This window comes from Mauremys reevesii, linkage group 5 (assembly GCF_016161935.1).
Source record: "Mauremys reevesii isolate NIE-2019 linkage group 5, ASM1616193v1, whole genome shotgun sequence".
Taxonomy (NCBI): Eukaryota; Metazoa; Chordata; order Testudines; family Geoemydidae; genus Mauremys; species Mauremys reevesii.
In genome coordinates, this window is record NC_052627.1 from 8,337,379 (window position 1) to 8,354,093 (window position 16,715).

The following is a 16,715-nucleotide window of genomic DNA, read 5'->3' on the forward strand; positions in this document are numbered from 1 at the left end:
GCTGAGTTACTGAAGTCCTCAAATCATAATTTAAAGACTTCTAGTTACAGAGATTCCACCATTTACACTATTTAAACTTGCAAGTGATCCATGCCCCATACTGCAAAGGAAAGCAAAAAAAATGTTTTCTAGAGGTCTTCAGAAGTGGCCAGTGTTGCTCCTCCAGGGCAGCATGCATAGTACTTTGGTTTTGACTTGACTCCTCCCAGATTTCTGCAGACCTTGGACTTCTTTGGGGGGAATGGGTGGCCCATCTTCTCTGTGGGACAGTTGTTTTCCAGTTTTAAGCTGGTAGCACAGCATACCCTGGAAGAGGCTTTAACATGTGTGTAGAATTTAGAAGCAGGTCTCCCAGCAAGTTTCTGCAATTTTTGGCACACAGGTAGCAGCAGAATATGGTCCATCATTCTTCAAAACCGGCAAGGGATGAGATTGTTTTGTTGTAGAGTCACCTACAGCAGGAGCCGATTCTGCAACTTCTATACACACACAACTCCTGTACATTTCACTGGGCGCTCTGCACATTTAGGAGAGATAGGATCAGGCACTAAGGGTAGATCTACACTGCATATGAAAGTGTGGTTGTAGCATGAGTAGGCATACCCCTGCGAGGTTAATTTTGCTGGCTAGCACTGGTAACAATAGCAATGAAGACACAGCACCATGTGCTTCAGATGGGCTAACATCATGAATATGTCTTCACTGCTACTGTTACCTGCACTAGCATGCAAATGCCTAACTGTGCTACACCTTAATTTGCAATGTAGACATACTCCTTTGGCTATGTCTACACTGCAAACTTCTTTTGGCGGTGTGTAGACTATGTAGTCGAGTAACCCCCCTCCGCCCCAGCACAGGTATCTGCTTCAGCCCACCGTGGAAGACCACAATGGAAACGTTGAAGGGGACAAGTCGGGGCATTTACACAGATCTCCTTCATAATTGTATGAGTCCCATTCACAATTGGAACAGAAAGATGCAGTTACTATGACAATGTACATCACCTGCACTGCTGCTCCAGACTCCACTCAGGCTTTATGATGGATGCTCTGGCATGTGTTGCTATGTGTTGGGAGATCTATTCTGATTTCCCTTGAGACAGAGAGCATGGCATGGTGTCAGAGTATGCCAATTTTCATTCTTCTGTTAAAATCCACATTAAGGAAGGTGACACAGTACATTTCTCTTTTTGCAAACATGACACATTGACACTGCATGTGATTATTTCTACGCAAGGAATTTGTGCAAATGTGATTTATTGCTTTGCTGGCAACTCAGCATTTTGTCTCTCTCAAGTTATTACATTTGAATTTTCATATTTAAAAGGCAAGACTCTGAGCCGTTGGGAGAAAAGATGTGATGGCAGAAATGCATTAAAAATCCATAAATAGAAATGTCAACAAAAAAATTATCCTAACTCTTGAGAGTTCCCTAGGTGTGCTTGGTCCATAGTACTCTCCTTTAAACCAGAGGTTAGAAACAAATGTTCAAATACAGTTAGGGCTCATCGCCTCCAACACCACATCGTCCGTGATCTGCAGTACTAATTTACCAAGATGCACAGCAATACAACAAGGGCAAGATTTTCAAAAATAGGTACGTGAAGTTAGGCTCTTAAGTCCATACTTAGGCACTTAAATTATCTGATTTTCAAAATCTGCTGAGCATGCAGCCACTACCCTTGACTTCAGTGAGTCTTGGATCAGACCTATGGTGCCTTATGCCCAAAGGTTTCATATGGGCATAGGCTGTAAGGAATATAGCACTGGGTGGGACCTCCTGGATCATGGACTCCAGTCCCCTGCTATCACAGGCAGCCCCGTCATATAATCCCACACAGAAACAAAATCAATTTTAAAGCTAGTGAGGTTGTTTGTCCTCAGTATTCCTATTGGGAGGTTGTTCCAGATCCTCCCTCCTCCTTCTAATTGCCAGCCTACATGGCCAGTTTATCCCCTTTTGTTCTTTTGCCAAGATTGTTCTTTAGCTTCAAGAAGCTCTTCTCCCTCCTAAGGCCAGCAGGGGCTCTCATGATCATCTAGTCTGAACTCCAACACAATGCAGGCCACAGAATTTCATCCAGTGAGCCCTGCCTCTGGCCCATTAACCAACTACAACAGCAGCAGTATGAAATGGAATGTGTTCCCCCGGGGCAGCACAGGGACGTGTCATCTGAAGTCAAAATATGTCCATTGCAGTTTGTGGCAGCAGTACTCAAACCTGTGTCTCCAGAACTTGCAGGAGTTCTGCAATGCTGCTTCAGTCAAGATGGAGGCCTGTATGCCAGCCTTCAATGGGGCCGACTGGGCGCTTGAGGTGTTCTGCAGGCACAGGCAGGGCCGGTGCAAGGAAGTTTCGTGCCCTAGGTGAAACTTCCACCTTGCACCCCCCACCCAGCTAACCCCGCCCCTCCCCCACGGCAGCTAATTCAGCCCCACCCGGGAGCCTCCCGCAGCAGCTACCCCCAACCGCAACAGCTAACCCCTCTCCCCGTCCTCCCCATGGCAACTAACCCCGCCCAGGGAGACTCCCCCTGTCCCCCCACGGCAGCTAACCCCACCCAGGGAGACGCTCCCCCGTCCCCCCATGGCAGCTAACCCCACCCGGGGAGACTCTCCCCATCCCCGCAGCAGCTAACCCTGCCTGGGAGACCCCCGCATCAGCTAACCCTGCCTGGGGAGAAGCCCCCCCCCCCCCGCAGCAGCTAACCCTGCCTGGGGAGACTCCCCGCCCCCCCGCAGCAGCTAACCCCACCCGGGGAGCTCGCCCCAGCTCACTTTGGCTCCGCCTCCTCCACTGAGCACGCTGGCGCTGCTCTAATTCTCCTCCCCGCCCAGGCTTGCGGCGCGGATTGGAGGAGACTTAGAGCTGGGCTGTGTGCTCAGCGGAGGAGGCAGAGTGGAGGTGATCTGGGGCGGGGAGCTGTTCCTCTGTGCGCATCCCCCGCCCCCATTACTGCGGGCAGCCCTCCCCATGCACCCCCCACCCAGCTCACCTCCACTCCACCTCCTCGCCTGAGGGGACTTTTAGGCGCCCCCAACCACTAGGCGCCCTAGGCGGCCGCCTAGTTTGCCTAAATGGTTGCACCGGCCCTGGGCACAGGGCCTCTGAGCAGATAATCCTGGTATCATGTGGCAATTTCATGGCTTCAGGATGGGTCTGCTGTATTTTCTGTGGGATGGAGCAAACTCCAGCCCATTGATGAAACAATGTGGGAAGAAGGGTATCTGTGTAAGGAGATTTCCTCCTACCAAAACCCCCTGTGCTGGGCTTTAACACAGGACGAGATGACCTGGCCATTTGGGATGGGGAGGTTATTGAATAATTTATTTGATTAATCTTTGTGGTGGGGTTCGACTGGCTCCATACGTGGTCACATACGAGACATCAATTTGTTTGACAAAAGACAATAATATTCATTGAATAAATGAAACAGATTTAGGAAAATAAAAATCTTTCACCAGCTCTAGTGCAAAGCAGCCTAGAGAAATTACACCCACTGTGTTCAAACACCTTATCTCCAGCTTGTTTTTCAATACTGTCCTTCATACTGCTTTTGTCATGTGATCGAGTGCTTTAAGCCCCCGCTCCTGCAAAGCTTTATGCACATGCTTAACTATATGCACTTCAGTTGAACTATTTGCCATGTGTAATGTTAAACATGGGCCTAAGCCTTTGCGGGATCAGGGCCTGTATGTGCAGGGATGTTGACTGGAAGGGGAAAGTAGCTTTTGAGGGAAATCCTCTCCCTTAAGGAGTAGCCCACCACATGACAAGGCTGGAAAACAACTGATTGCCAGGACTGGGACATGGGCAGTCTGACCTAGTGGTTGGCACAGGAGCACTCAGCCCTTGCGGTCAGAGCCAGAGTCCAAGCCAGCGGTGACAGCCAGAATCAGAGTCCAGGACCCAAGCCTCGGTAAGAGCCAGAATCGGAAACCAGGAAACAGCAAGAGTCAGGGCCTCTACAACAGCCAGTCAGGAAGTCTCCCAGTCGCTCGGACAACTTCCTGTGCCTCCTTCTGGCTTAACCAGTCTGGCGTGGCCACTCCCTGGGGGTGGTCATCATCCTTCCAATCAGGATCCTCGTAGATGGTACCTCTGGAAGGAGACAGCGTTCTGCTACCCCCTCTCTTCTAGGAGTTCTGGATGAGCTGCCCAGTGGTGGCTGCTTGGGAGCCTGTGGCCTGTTACACAGATCTATATAAACAATTTTAATCACCACAGTATCTCTTCATCCGGTATAGGACTCTCAAGTATTTCCCTAGTTTTTCCTCATTATGAAGGGAACTGTATCATTACTAAACCACAGTCAGTTACTTATTTCTCCCCTTCCTTTAGAGCCGTATGACAAGCCATCACATCAACAACACCCGTCCACCAGGACACCACTCTCGCAGTGCAGCAGTGGCTTGGTTTTTATTCCCCCCCCCAAAAAGCTCCATCTTTAATGAAGCTGTTCAGCCTTATGTCTGAACAGTGAAAGCAGACGCCGGCTTCATCAGTGGTTAAGAGTTACAGAGGCTGAGAATGTTTTCTCGTTGAGCATCAGTTCCAGCTCTTTTAACCAATTGCCGCCGATTTCAGCTGCTTGCCCACACTACAGTTTTCACACTTAGCAACTGTAAAATGGTTAAAGCAGTCGCTTTCCGCACGGCTGCGCCGTTATTAGTGCTTCGTTTGGCATGCCACCTTAGTTACGGGCTCTAAATGCCACTTTCGGCACTTCCCAGGGTAACCTTGGCCATGAAATTGGAAAATCAGATCATTTTCTGGTCTGTTTTCTTCTTTTTCTCTGGATGAGATTAGATTTTGCTTCGCTTGACTGACAAACCTCATTTGGGATTCAAGTGGCGGCCGAAGCCCTGACCTCCTTAAGAAGTGGGAGGCAAGATGTCTAAGGCAATGACGAGCAAGAAAGAACTAATTTAAACACATCACGTAAAGGGCAATTAGTAATTAATTTGCACAGAGAGGCAAAAATAGATGTAAATAGTTAGTTTGTCTCTCAGTGTCAGCTCTGGACGTTCGTTTTGTTTCTTTAAAACAATGCTAAAATGGAAGTGCTTTTCTCCCTGTGTATTGTTGGCTATTTTCTATTGTACTTAGCAGAAGATAAAAGTACTGCACTGGCTTTTTGCATTTTTAACTAAGCCCAGAAAAGAGACATCTAAGTAATACTTTCAAGGGCAATTATTTTTATGCTTGTTTAAATGACCGCTTCACTTTTAACTTGTGATAATCTTTATACAGTTCATTATGTTCCCAGAATGTCAGTGCAGTATTCACTGCTGAAATCACTTGTTAAAAAACAGAAAAGATTCCAAACTGTATATTATTTATGGGCAAACCTCAAAAGAGTGAATTTCCAATGTATATCCAGACTACTGTTATTAATTATTATCAAATCACAGAAAAGTAAAGTTGGAAGGGACCTCAAAAAGCCATCTAGTTCAGCCCCCTGCACTGAGATAAGACTTTGTAAACCTAGAGCAGCCCTGACAGGTGTTTGTCCAATCTGTTTTTAAAAGTTATGAACAAGATTGATGTTCTGCAATCATCATTATAGGCCAGATTCTCAGCTGGCATAAAGCAACAATTGATTCAGCTACAATGAATTACCTTCGCGGAGGACGTCGGCCCATTGACTGAACTACTCTGATTCATGTTATTACAGAACCTGGACCATTGATTTCATGAGATTTATGTTGGTTATTATGCTGGTAGCATTTACTCAGGAATTACACAGGCATCAAAACAGCAGGTAATCGGCAGTGCCCAACACTAAGGTTTTTGAAATAATGCTTGTGGTGATTGTTATATCTAATGCTGACTGCACCAAAACAAAAGGAGAAAATCTCAACCATTTGAAAATATTGTAAACTGGGAGGCCAAAGTAGGCCAACAGAGGCCAAAAGAAAACTACAATTGTTTAATACTTCTCCCCACTCATGTGCCTAAAGCCAAATCTCTGGATGTGAAGGCCCCAGTCAAGACGAAAGTACATCCACTCTGCAACACAGCTGCCCTGTTTTATTAGTACCTCTTGGGGGAACTGTTCGTATATTTGACAGTCATTGTGCCCCAGGCAAGGTTTACTGTAAACGACTGTTCATTATGTGAAATCTGGGTGAAGGACTTACCTAGAAATAGATGAATATGAGCGAAGGTTAAAAACAGCCCATGCATATAGGTAGTAAGTGAAGGATGGGGAAGGCAGGATCTCCAGCTGGAAATATCCACACACTGTCCTTCTCAAATGCACATATCTTTGAAGAAAATGTTATGGCATCACTTGTGCAATTATGTCCTGGGTCAGCTCCCAAACAAAGCCCAAGAGGTTGCTTTGGCAACTGTTTAAGAATTGGATTTATCCAGCTGGAATCAGAGAGAATTGTGTGCCCTTGTTTTTATTCTGAAAAAGGGAAGGGATGATGGAAGAAGAGAGGCAAGAGGGAGTGCTTCCCTGAGGACAGACGGGTGTGCAAAGGGCACTCTTCTCTCCCTCTATCCAGCTGCATGCCAAAGCCCTTCTGTAATGCACCTCTCTGGCACTCCACCAAAATTGTCCACTGCCACCACCACCACAAGAACCACAGATCTTCACTTTGACTATCTGGATGCCCTGTGCTGTGTGTGTTTGCCTCTGCCCGCTCTGTGGTTTGGAAATGGTGGGTCATATGGAAATGGAAGAAAAGAAGATACTGGTAGTGGAAAATAATATACTGAGACCAGAAAGCAAGTGGAATGTAGAAATTAAGACATTATTAAAGGGAATGTGAACTTGGCACTCTCAGTGTCAGATAGCCTGGAGAGTACATGTTTGAGATGGGCTGGACATGGGATAAGAATGGGAGAATGACCAGCAAGGAAAGCATGGGAGGAAGAGGACAGCCAGAAAGGATGTGGAAGACCGAGAATATGATGGGAAGACTCTGTCAGGAGTTTGAAGAGAAAAGGACTGAAACTCCAAGACCTATGAATCTGTGCTATAGACTGGCAAAGAACCATGGGCACCTCTGACCCCATATAAATGGGAAAAGGAGTCAAGATGGGAAGTGTATCTGATTGCCCAAGGCATCCTACCAACTTTTCAGTGACTGGCAATTATCCCCAAGCATGTAAGAGGTAGTGTAATTGGAGCGCACTGGCAATTGACAGTAATCGATTTTTTAGCATGCACTTTTATATTTCAACTAGGAGTGCCAAGCTAATGAAATAAACTAGTAAAGTACTAAAATGGATTACAGCATGTCAAACAGTGCGGAGACAGGAGCCTGTGAAAAACACCCCTCTGGATGTCAGTCAGCTCCTCCACTGGTACTACACTTTGCATAGATCACTCAACTTAATGACTTCAAGAGCTTCAGTAAAGTGTGTACATTAGAGCTGTTTAAATTAAACCAACCAAGTTCAGGAGAGAAAAACACATTGGTAACAAGAAGAGAATGAGCAACACAGAATATAAGATACCGCAGAGATTTTAGAGAGCTTGCTGCCCGGCAAAGAAATTTCCTACTGGCTCTGTGCCCATTAGCAACCTGCAGGGTCAACAGACATTCCCATAATTAGCCATATTTTCCAGAACTGTTTTCACTCAAGACTTGACATACAAGCTGTTGGCCCAGAGCTGATTTCCCCCCTTCTGCAACAATACCTTAATGTAATTTAGCCAATTTTAAGGTGTCAGCAGTCAAAAAAGCATTACTTTGAACAGTTGCGCCTAAGAGACAGAATCATTTTAAAAGCTGAAATCCTGCAGGAGTTTAATCGTAATACCTTGTCACATTCAAGTAAGAAGAAGAAGAAGAAACATGCAAGTTGTTTAATTCTGAGCTCAGCAGAAGTGCAAAATCAAGAGCTTTAAGGATCTGATCCAGCATCAGCTGAACATCAGTGGAAAGGCTCCCGTTGACTTCAATGGGCTTTGGATCACACCCTAAGAACTCGCGAAGGGTGTGTATTACTGTCATCTGATAAAGTCACCATCTCCCACAGACAACCTATTGTGTCTAGAGTAGCCAGAGATTCTCCTCAAAGGGGAGTATCATATCTCCTCATGACAAAACCCCCTGGATGGGCGTGGAGTGACCAGGAAATTCCATGAAGTTCACCTCACACAAGGCCTTCCCACTTATCCAGGTACGACTCTGCTCTAACTCCACTGACTTCTGTGGGTCACTGCTGACATACAGCCATGGAAGGGAGACCAGAGCTTAGTCTACAGCATCTTCCCTCAGGCACTGGGGAGGCCAGGGAGGGGTGTGGACGTCTGAATAAGTTGATCCAGTGGATCTACTGGGAATGCTGCTCCTAATCTCTTGGTTCGCAGAGGACCCATGTGCCCCTTTTACACTGTTCTGCAATCCCCACACCCAAGCCCTAGAACCAAAAGGACATGTGATTTAACTGGCTTCTTTGCCCACACCTGCAAAGCCTTCCTCTCCACAGTGGGGTGCAGGGTCAGGCGTTAATCTGATTCCTCGAGGAAGGATTATCCCCCCACTTTGACATCCCTAAAGGAGCATGTCAAGGAAAAGAGCAGTTGCTCCCTGCCCACACCCCCTGCCATTCCTCCTCCCATCCCCACAGGGTCAGGCGACATGGCTACTAATGGTGCTGATCAGAAGTGAACAATTTAGTACTGACTCCGTTGTATCACTGCCATATGGGATTACTAACAAACACCTTTCCTTCTTGAAACCACCAGACTCACCTCTGTACGTTCCTTGCTCCTGTCTGCACCACCACGTGACACGAGCCAAGGAATTCATTCAGAGTCCCGCAGTCCATCCAAATGAAAAGTACATTATGCAAACCGAGACAAAAGATTACTGCAAAAACACCGATTCCCAGATTGATGTTGACAGATGGCTCAGCTGTGTGCAGCTCTAAAGATTATTAACAATGCCATTCATTGGGATTTAGATCAAGAGAAAAAGAGAATTCCTTGCTCTTTTACCCAGCAGCCTATGCTATAGAGCGGTGGAAAGGCTATCCATTCCCTTCCCATGCTGAGCAACTTGAAAATAAACTGTGTCTGCAGCTTCACCAGGTTTTCTACAACAAGATGCAAAGTAAGTAGAGTCACTGTATCCCCATTCACAGCCATTCACAGCTTCACAGCCTTTGACTGCCCCTCCACCCCTACAAAACCACTCCCGATTTTCAGAACAAAATACCCCACCTTAATATTCAGATCCTTCTTTATTTTTCTGCATTGTATCTTGATTAAGACAAGTTTCATGGAAACATTGAATGGTCCCAGTATTTCAGACTCATGGCACAGAAAGTTGGCTTCTGGTTAACACAAAATACAAAGTCCCAACAACGCTCTGGAAATCCATCTCTTCTCAGCAGAGGGTTGATTCATTGGGTGTTTGTGAAAATCTCCTCTTTGACATTTCACTGGTTTTTTTCCATCAGTATCACTGGAACACATAGGGCCCTACTCCGGGACTATGTGCTGTGTAAACAAAGAACTAAAAGACGCCCCCCTGCTCTCTCTTCTGGCCTGACTGTGAATTGCTAAATCCTAAGGGACGGGTTCTGGCTCTTGCAAACAGAGGTGCATTGGACGGGATGCTGTGGGGGACAAACAGTGGCAGCTCTGCTATCTTTGCAACAGGTGCAGCGTGTGCTTTCCCTGTGCTTAGCTAGCTCTTTTGCCCAGTGCTAAGTGACAAAAGCCATAGCCCCTCTCCATCCCCTTTTGGGTGGCTAACACAAGCAGTGGCATTCGCTGGACACAGTGCCTACCACTTCCCAATTGCAATGTGCCTAGATTCTGCCTTGAGGGAAGAGTGAAGGGAGATCCTCTGTGACCCTCTACACACCCACCCAAAATTGGACGCGATCTGGCCAGGAGACAGCAAAAGGAGGTTGCAAAAATAAAATTTTAACTTTGCTCTTCAGGAATTGGGCATGTTGTGCCCAGATTAGAAAAACAAAACAAAATAAAATAATGCAATGTGTATCTCAAACTGTGACAAAATATGCCTTTCCACTATTTGATCGTGCTATGCCCGCACACCTTTAAAGACCAAACAACAACGGATGCTGTGTTTATGCAACTTTGTAGAGCCCATATCCCAGTTAGGAGATTACTGATGAGTAAGGGATGAGATACAGCAGTTTGTGCAGTTGTTGAGAGAGAAGCTCATTCCCTGGATTTGTGGTGAGATAGGAGGCCAAAGGCTAAATTCCTCAAGCACTTGACTCAACAATCACAAGACCTGCCACGTGTTACTCCACTTACAAAACAGGATAATTTACTTTTACAGTGGTGATAAATGTGGGTAAAGCTGATTCCTAGCTGTGTAGATGTTGTCGCAGAACCATATGAGTTGAAACCCTCATCAGCCAATCAGAAAGCTTCCCCCGCCTTGTCCATTTCCTACATTTATACTAATAATGATTAAAAAAAAATCTCTCTTCCCCACCATGTAATTTAATATTACTAGCTTGAAATTTCCTTTTTCATGTTAAAAAGTTCTCTGTCGTAAGGCTTATATTTGATCACGATCTGCAATGCGTATGCTATATTTTCATTATGAACAAAAATAATAAAAAAGAGTAAGGTAATAAAATAAAATAAAATGAAATTGTATAAAGTATATCTTAGGCATTACAACTGGAAGGAAATGAGAAAGATCCATAGGGCTGCATTTTCATTCAACAGGATATTAATATACAAGTCTTAGAGCTTTATAGTACAGAATCTTTTTAATCACTTGGTGTGATACGCAGGACTGGTAGGAGAAAAGTCTTGTACATGAGACGCTCAGACGCTGCAAGTGAGAGAGGCCATATAAAGAGGTAGGCAGATACATCAAAGCCTATCTTACACTAAAGGTTCTAGTCATTCTGCTTACACCATGTTGCATCCCACACAAAAATAGAGAAGCTGGTTTCTGAGGTCTCCCTGAACTGATGATGATAATAATTGTTAGGTGCTGGCGTGATTACAACTGTACTCAACACAGAAGGGAGAAGCAAAGTAATCTCTGTCTTGGGGACCTTATAAAGTTAAGGGGGAGATTTTCAAAAGTGTCCGTGTCATCTCAAAGGCACTTGTGTTCGTAAATCCTGGAGATGCTTTAGAAAAATCTCCCCCTAGACAAATACATTGGTAATCCTTCACTAGAGCATTGGCGCTGGCTCGAGCATAGTGGTGTCGTTGGTAGTGGTGGGTTGTTGTTGGGGTATTTTGCTGTTGTTGGTTGCTTTGTTAGCCTAAACCTTGAGGGCTGTCTTCTGATGTTCTGTTCTTAATGTACTCTTGCTTAGGGTACGTCTACACTACCCGCCGGATCGGCAGGTAGTGATCGATCTTATCAGGGATCAATTTATCGCATCTAGTGTAGACGCGATAAATCGATCCCCAATCGCTCTGCCGTTGACTCCTGTTCTCCACTGAGACGAGAGGCGGAAGTGGAGTTGACCAGGGAGCGGCGGCCGTCAACCCCACGCCATGAGGATGCGAGGTAAGTCGACCTAAGATACATCGACTTCAGCTACGTTATTCTCATAGCTGAAGTTGCGTTTCTTAGTCAATCCACCCACCACAGTATAGACCAAGCCTCAGTGCACAGGATAATGGCTGCCCGGTCCTACTGATTATAAAAGTCTGTGACATCCTTACAGCTACTCAGTCCATGTGGCAAAGTCCTGGGGCTCAAGGTTCTGAGATACATCCCCACTGATGACCATGGTGTCTATATCTATATCTATATATATCTATATATATATCTATATATATATATATATATATATATATATATATATATATGTCACCACAATTTGTTACAGATACAGGATCCTTCCCTCATCCCCCAACCCACTATTTTTTGTACCTCACAAGGACAGGTCACCCTCTCATGAGTAATATTAGAATACAAAGCTCTATGGTCCCCAACGGGATCTAAGGATTTTGTAAAAGTACAAAATGAAGTTTATTCCTCTGTCCCATGTATTCCATATGTCAGCCAGTCTAGCTCATATGACAGGCATTGAGCTGCAAAGACCAGACGATCTCTTTTGCCATGCCAGGCTGATTTATTTTATTTTTTATTACAGCAATCCAAAGATGGGAAAAACAAAGCAGCTGTGCTTGATATTAGCGAGTTACAAGCTTGTTGAAAAGGCTAGACAGCTGTTTTCAGAAAAGTCCCCTTGTCATAAACAGATAGTTAAGGGTTAATGTCTCTTTTACCTGTAAAGGGTTAAGAAGCTCAGTAAACCTGGCTGACACCTGACCAGAGGACCAATAAGGGGACAAGATACTTTCAAATCTTGGTGGAGGGAAGTCTTTTGTTTGTGCTCTTTGTTTTAGGGATTGTTCGTTCTCGGGACTGAGAGGGACCAGACATCAATCCAGGCTCTCCAAATCTCTCTGAATCAGTCTCTTGTGTTTCAAACTTGTAAGTAGCACCGGCAAGGCGTGTTAGTCTTATGTTTGTTTTCTCAACCTGTAAATGTTCCTTTTTGCTGAGAGGATTTTACCTCTGATTGCTGTAACTTTGAACCTAAGGCTAGAGGGGTTTTCTCTGGGCTATATAAATCTAAGTACCCTGTAAAGTATTTTCCATCCTGATTTTACAAAGATAATTTTTACCTTTCTTCCTTTAATTAAAAGGTTTTTTTTAGAACCTGATTGATTTTCCTTGTTTTGAGATCCAAGGGGATTGGATCGGGACTCACCAGGAGTTGGTGGGGGGAAAGGAGGGGGAATGGTTAATTTCTCCTTGTTTTAAGATCCAAGGGGTCTGGACCTGTGTTCACCAGAAAATTGGTGAAGTTCCTCAAGGCAGCCCAGGGAGGGGAAGGTTTTGGGGGAACAGGGAGTGCGCCAGACACTGAATTTCTGGCTGGTGGCTGCGTTACCAGATCTAAGCTAGGAATTAAACTTAGAAGGGTCCATGCAGGTCCCCACATCTGTACCCTAAAGTTCAGAGTGGGGGAGGAAATCTTGATACCCCTTATGTGTCAAAATTACCAGAGTAAAAAGTTGTGGTAGTATATTTCTGAGCCCTAGCTGACCTGATTTTAAAGATCATATTACACCTACCCATAGGTGCAACCAAATATCACAATCCATATTTTTATTTAGTCTCAGACCAGTATCTCTTCTATTGTAGGCACTGAAAAATCCCCAGAGAAAATATAATATTAAGCTGGAATTAAGGTTCAGAGTAAAAGCCAGTAACGATGGGTAAGAAACTTTTGGTGCCAGATTCACCAGTAGATTCTCTCTGCTTGTGCTACACTGGAGCAGTGCAAAGCAGTCAGACCATAATGGCCAATTAAATGCTTGGGATATAATTTTCACTAATGCCTAGGTGACTCAGGATCCCATTAGGAAAGTGACTTAGGAACGCAGTGCTCAGATCCTCAAAGGTGCCAACTCCCCCGGAAATCAATGATCTGCTCCACAGAAGTGTGAATGCTGAGACGGATGAGTGGTGTCAGCAAAAGAGACCGCACAAGGAAAGTGTGTGTTAGAGACACGCTCAAAGTAAAACCCATGAACAGAAAAATGAGGGAATGCAGGCTCAGAGATTTGGTCATGTAAAGCACAATCCTGACAACTATGAGTCCAGTGGCTCATAGCTGAAGGGAAAAGACAGAGAGGCCAACACAAGACGAAATGGTGGGAGATCATAAAGGAAGAGGTTAGCATGAGGCGGGGGGGGATAAGGGGAGGGATAGCTCAGTGGTTTGAGCATTGGCCTGCTAAACCCAGGGTTGTGAGCTCAATCATTGAGGGGGCCACATAGGGAACTGGGGTAAAATTCTGTCTGGGGATTGGTCCTGCTTTGAGCAGGGGGTTGGACTAGATGACCTCCTAAGATCCCTTCTAACCCCAATATTCTATGATACACAGCAAAAAAACACAACAACCCTGCAGCAACAAGACTCAGACTAGGTCTTGCAGGGCTTACACTGCGGGGCTAAAAATAGCAGTGTGAGCATTCGGGTTCAGGCTGGGACCGAGGCCCTGAAACCCTCCCCACTCACTGGAGAGAGAGGACTTAGATAGTGGACCCCATTTGATGGGATTAACACAAGGAAGAAGCAGCTATAAAAACACTTAAAACAGTATTTCTATTGAAGCTGTGATATACCCCCCAGAATGCATTTGTTATTTTTTCACCAGGGCAAAATTCTCACTATTGCTCTAGAATCAGCCAATCCATCTAGAAAAGGTCAATCGCTCCCCGCCTCCGGTCCAGAAATACAGCAAAATACAGGATCAGGGCCGAGCAGGTATACACCGGTGACAATGTGCAGTTACATAATGCAGAGGTTATGGAAATTATTATCCTCAGCTCACCGACTCTACATTGTGTGGAAGCATTTGAAAGTCCTATTGTAAAAACTCAGAGGGAAACACTTAACTTGTCAGCTCTCTGCAGCTGTAACACAGGCAAAGACTACAATGGATTTTCTGTTTGGGAAGCTTGGAGGGCACACACCACAAATGAGCCTGCTGCTCTTCAGCAGCAAATCATTTCTTTCAAAAGGAGCATCCACAATGTCTTGTCTTTACAGCAGCCCTGAGGTCCTTCTGTGGTCCCCCAACAATGCATTGTTTTCACAGTGATTTCACAGGCTGTTCATTTTCAATAAATAGCAGCCGTCTGTGCAGCATCCCCAGTCTGCATGCATCCATGTATGCATGTGCGTCTCTCCCAGCAGCTTCAGCAAATTCCAGACTCAATTTATTCATACCTTACAGCCACGAAATACTAATTACAAACCAATTTCCTAACCGCTGACAGGTTTCTTTTGTACTGCTGATATCTTTACAGATGTGAATGCCCAGATGGCAGCAAAAGCACACTTGGCCTCTAGATCAATGATCAACATTGATCAGGAAGCATGGGCACAAGAGAGAAAAGCAAATGCCCATTATCAGTGTTCTGTGCATTATGGGAATGCTTATTGGCCGCAACTGAGGTTGGGAACTCACTCTGCTATGACTGTGCATACACAAGCTCCTGCCCCAAGAGATTACATTCTACATACACATGATGAACAAAGAGTGGGAAAGGAAACAAAGGCACAGAGGAAGTGACTTGACCAAGGTCATATAGTAAGTCAGTGGCAGAGCTATGAATTAATCTCCTGCATCCCAGCCCAGGGTCTTATCCACTTGGTCACATGGCCTCCATGCTAAAGTATCCTGTAGGTTTACATATATACCTTCATGGTTTGTTGCAATGCCTCCTCCTTCAGGAGTCAAATAATGTCTTGTTTTATACCCAAAATATACTTCCAGACTTTAAAATGTTCATTCTGAATTTCCTTTGAACTCTTAGCTATATTGGGAGGGAAGGCAGCTGTTGATAAATACTGAAAATTTTCTACCTCACAGCCTCTGTAATGAAATGCTTTCGGTCTTCCTAAAACTTCCCCTTACTTTCAATTAGGGAATTTGGGCTTAAAATTTGGGCATTTAAAAACTAGGATTGGGTTTTTCAGTGGGAAGTGGGACCTAACTCCTTTAAACTCTTTTTTAAAATCTCACCTTAGGTGCCTAAAGTTAATCTGTTACACTCTCATGTGAGTGCCCAGGTAAGTAACCTGATTTTCAGAAGTGCTCAGCACCCTGCAGCCTCTGCTGACTTCACCGGGAGCTGCTGCAGGATGCTCAGCACTTTTCAAAATCGGGCCACTTATTGAGGACCCTCAGTATGGATTTGGGACCCCCTACTCTTGGATTCAAAACTCTTGACCTTGATCTTTACACCAAGATCTGTTCTGACTATTTTAGCAATTTCGTCAAATAGCTCATAATAGCGGTATGAGGAGAGAAGAATGTTTGCACCTGCTATAATTAGCTTTTAGTTCTTTAAATACCCTTTCAATCTCAGCGTGTGGAAACACTGCATATTTAATGGCCGGAATAGAAAGCCTTTTCTTTTCACTCCCCGCCGTCCTCAGTTTTCTAACCCGACTTCATTTGCTGCACCTTGACAGGAAACAAGCGACTTTAAATACACCTTTATAAACAGGATGAGCAGGCACACTTGTATTGAATTCACTAGGTGTCTTCTACACATCTGAGGGCATGCTTAGGCCTTAAAAAGGACTATGTTTTGCCTTTGAGTCATACGTAAAACTGCTACGGAGATCAATGGAGAAACACACAAGGACAGAGGCCCTTGGCTTGGAAGTGCAGTATTTACTCAACAGTTACAGTATACACCTAGATTCAGGTGATCGGAACCACTCAGCACTCAACAGCTTCTGCTTAGGCACCTAAATAAGTGGCAGGATCTTCAAAAGTCCCTGGCTCTCAGGCCACAAAATGAAATCTCATTCTCAATGGGCAGAGATACTGGGCACTGAGCACTTTAGAAAATCTGACCCCTAATTTGGACACCCCCTCCTCTGCCAACTTCCACCCGAGAGGGCAGAGAGAGAAAGAAATCTTTCTGCCTGAAATTCTGCATGGGTGGGCTGTAGCTGGAGAGGAATACAGGGAAAATGTGGAGGTTTATAACGCCTTTTATTATAAGGAACTTTCAAAAACTGAAGGGCAGGGGATTTTCAGAGGTAACTAGTGATTGGCTGCATTTTCAGGTGCCCAGCTTGAAAGGGGCCTGGTTTTAAGAGGATGGCTGCTCAGCACTTTCTGAAAATCAGGCTTCTTTTAAGCGTTCTCAAGTTAGGGACCCATTTCCTTCCCCCTTTCCCCCCACCAATTT

General features: G+C 45.0%; 1 protein-coding gene and 1 long non-coding RNA gene across 9 annotated transcripts in view; both read right to left on the reverse strand.

Annotated features, from left to right (window-relative positions):
• Positions 1-16,715, reverse strand: part of EPHA5 (EPH receptor A5) — a 334,695-nt gene that overhangs the window by 205,909 nt on the left and 112,071 nt on the right. The gene's annotated exons all lie outside the window — the stretch shown is intronic.
• The window catches only part of LOC120406082, a 33,380-nt gene that overhangs the window by 12,073 nt on the left and 4,592 nt on the right, over positions 1-16,715 (reverse strand). For 2 of the 3 annotated variants that reach the window (XR_005599076.1, XR_005599077.1), the window contains exon 3: positions 15,865-15,976. The exons of the other annotated variant lie outside the window; for it this stretch is intronic. This is a non-coding gene — a long non-coding RNA (uncharacterized LOC120406082). Of the gene's footprint in view, positions 1-15,864; positions 15,977-16,715 lie in introns of those variants that run through there. 3 annotated transcript variants of the gene reach the window in all.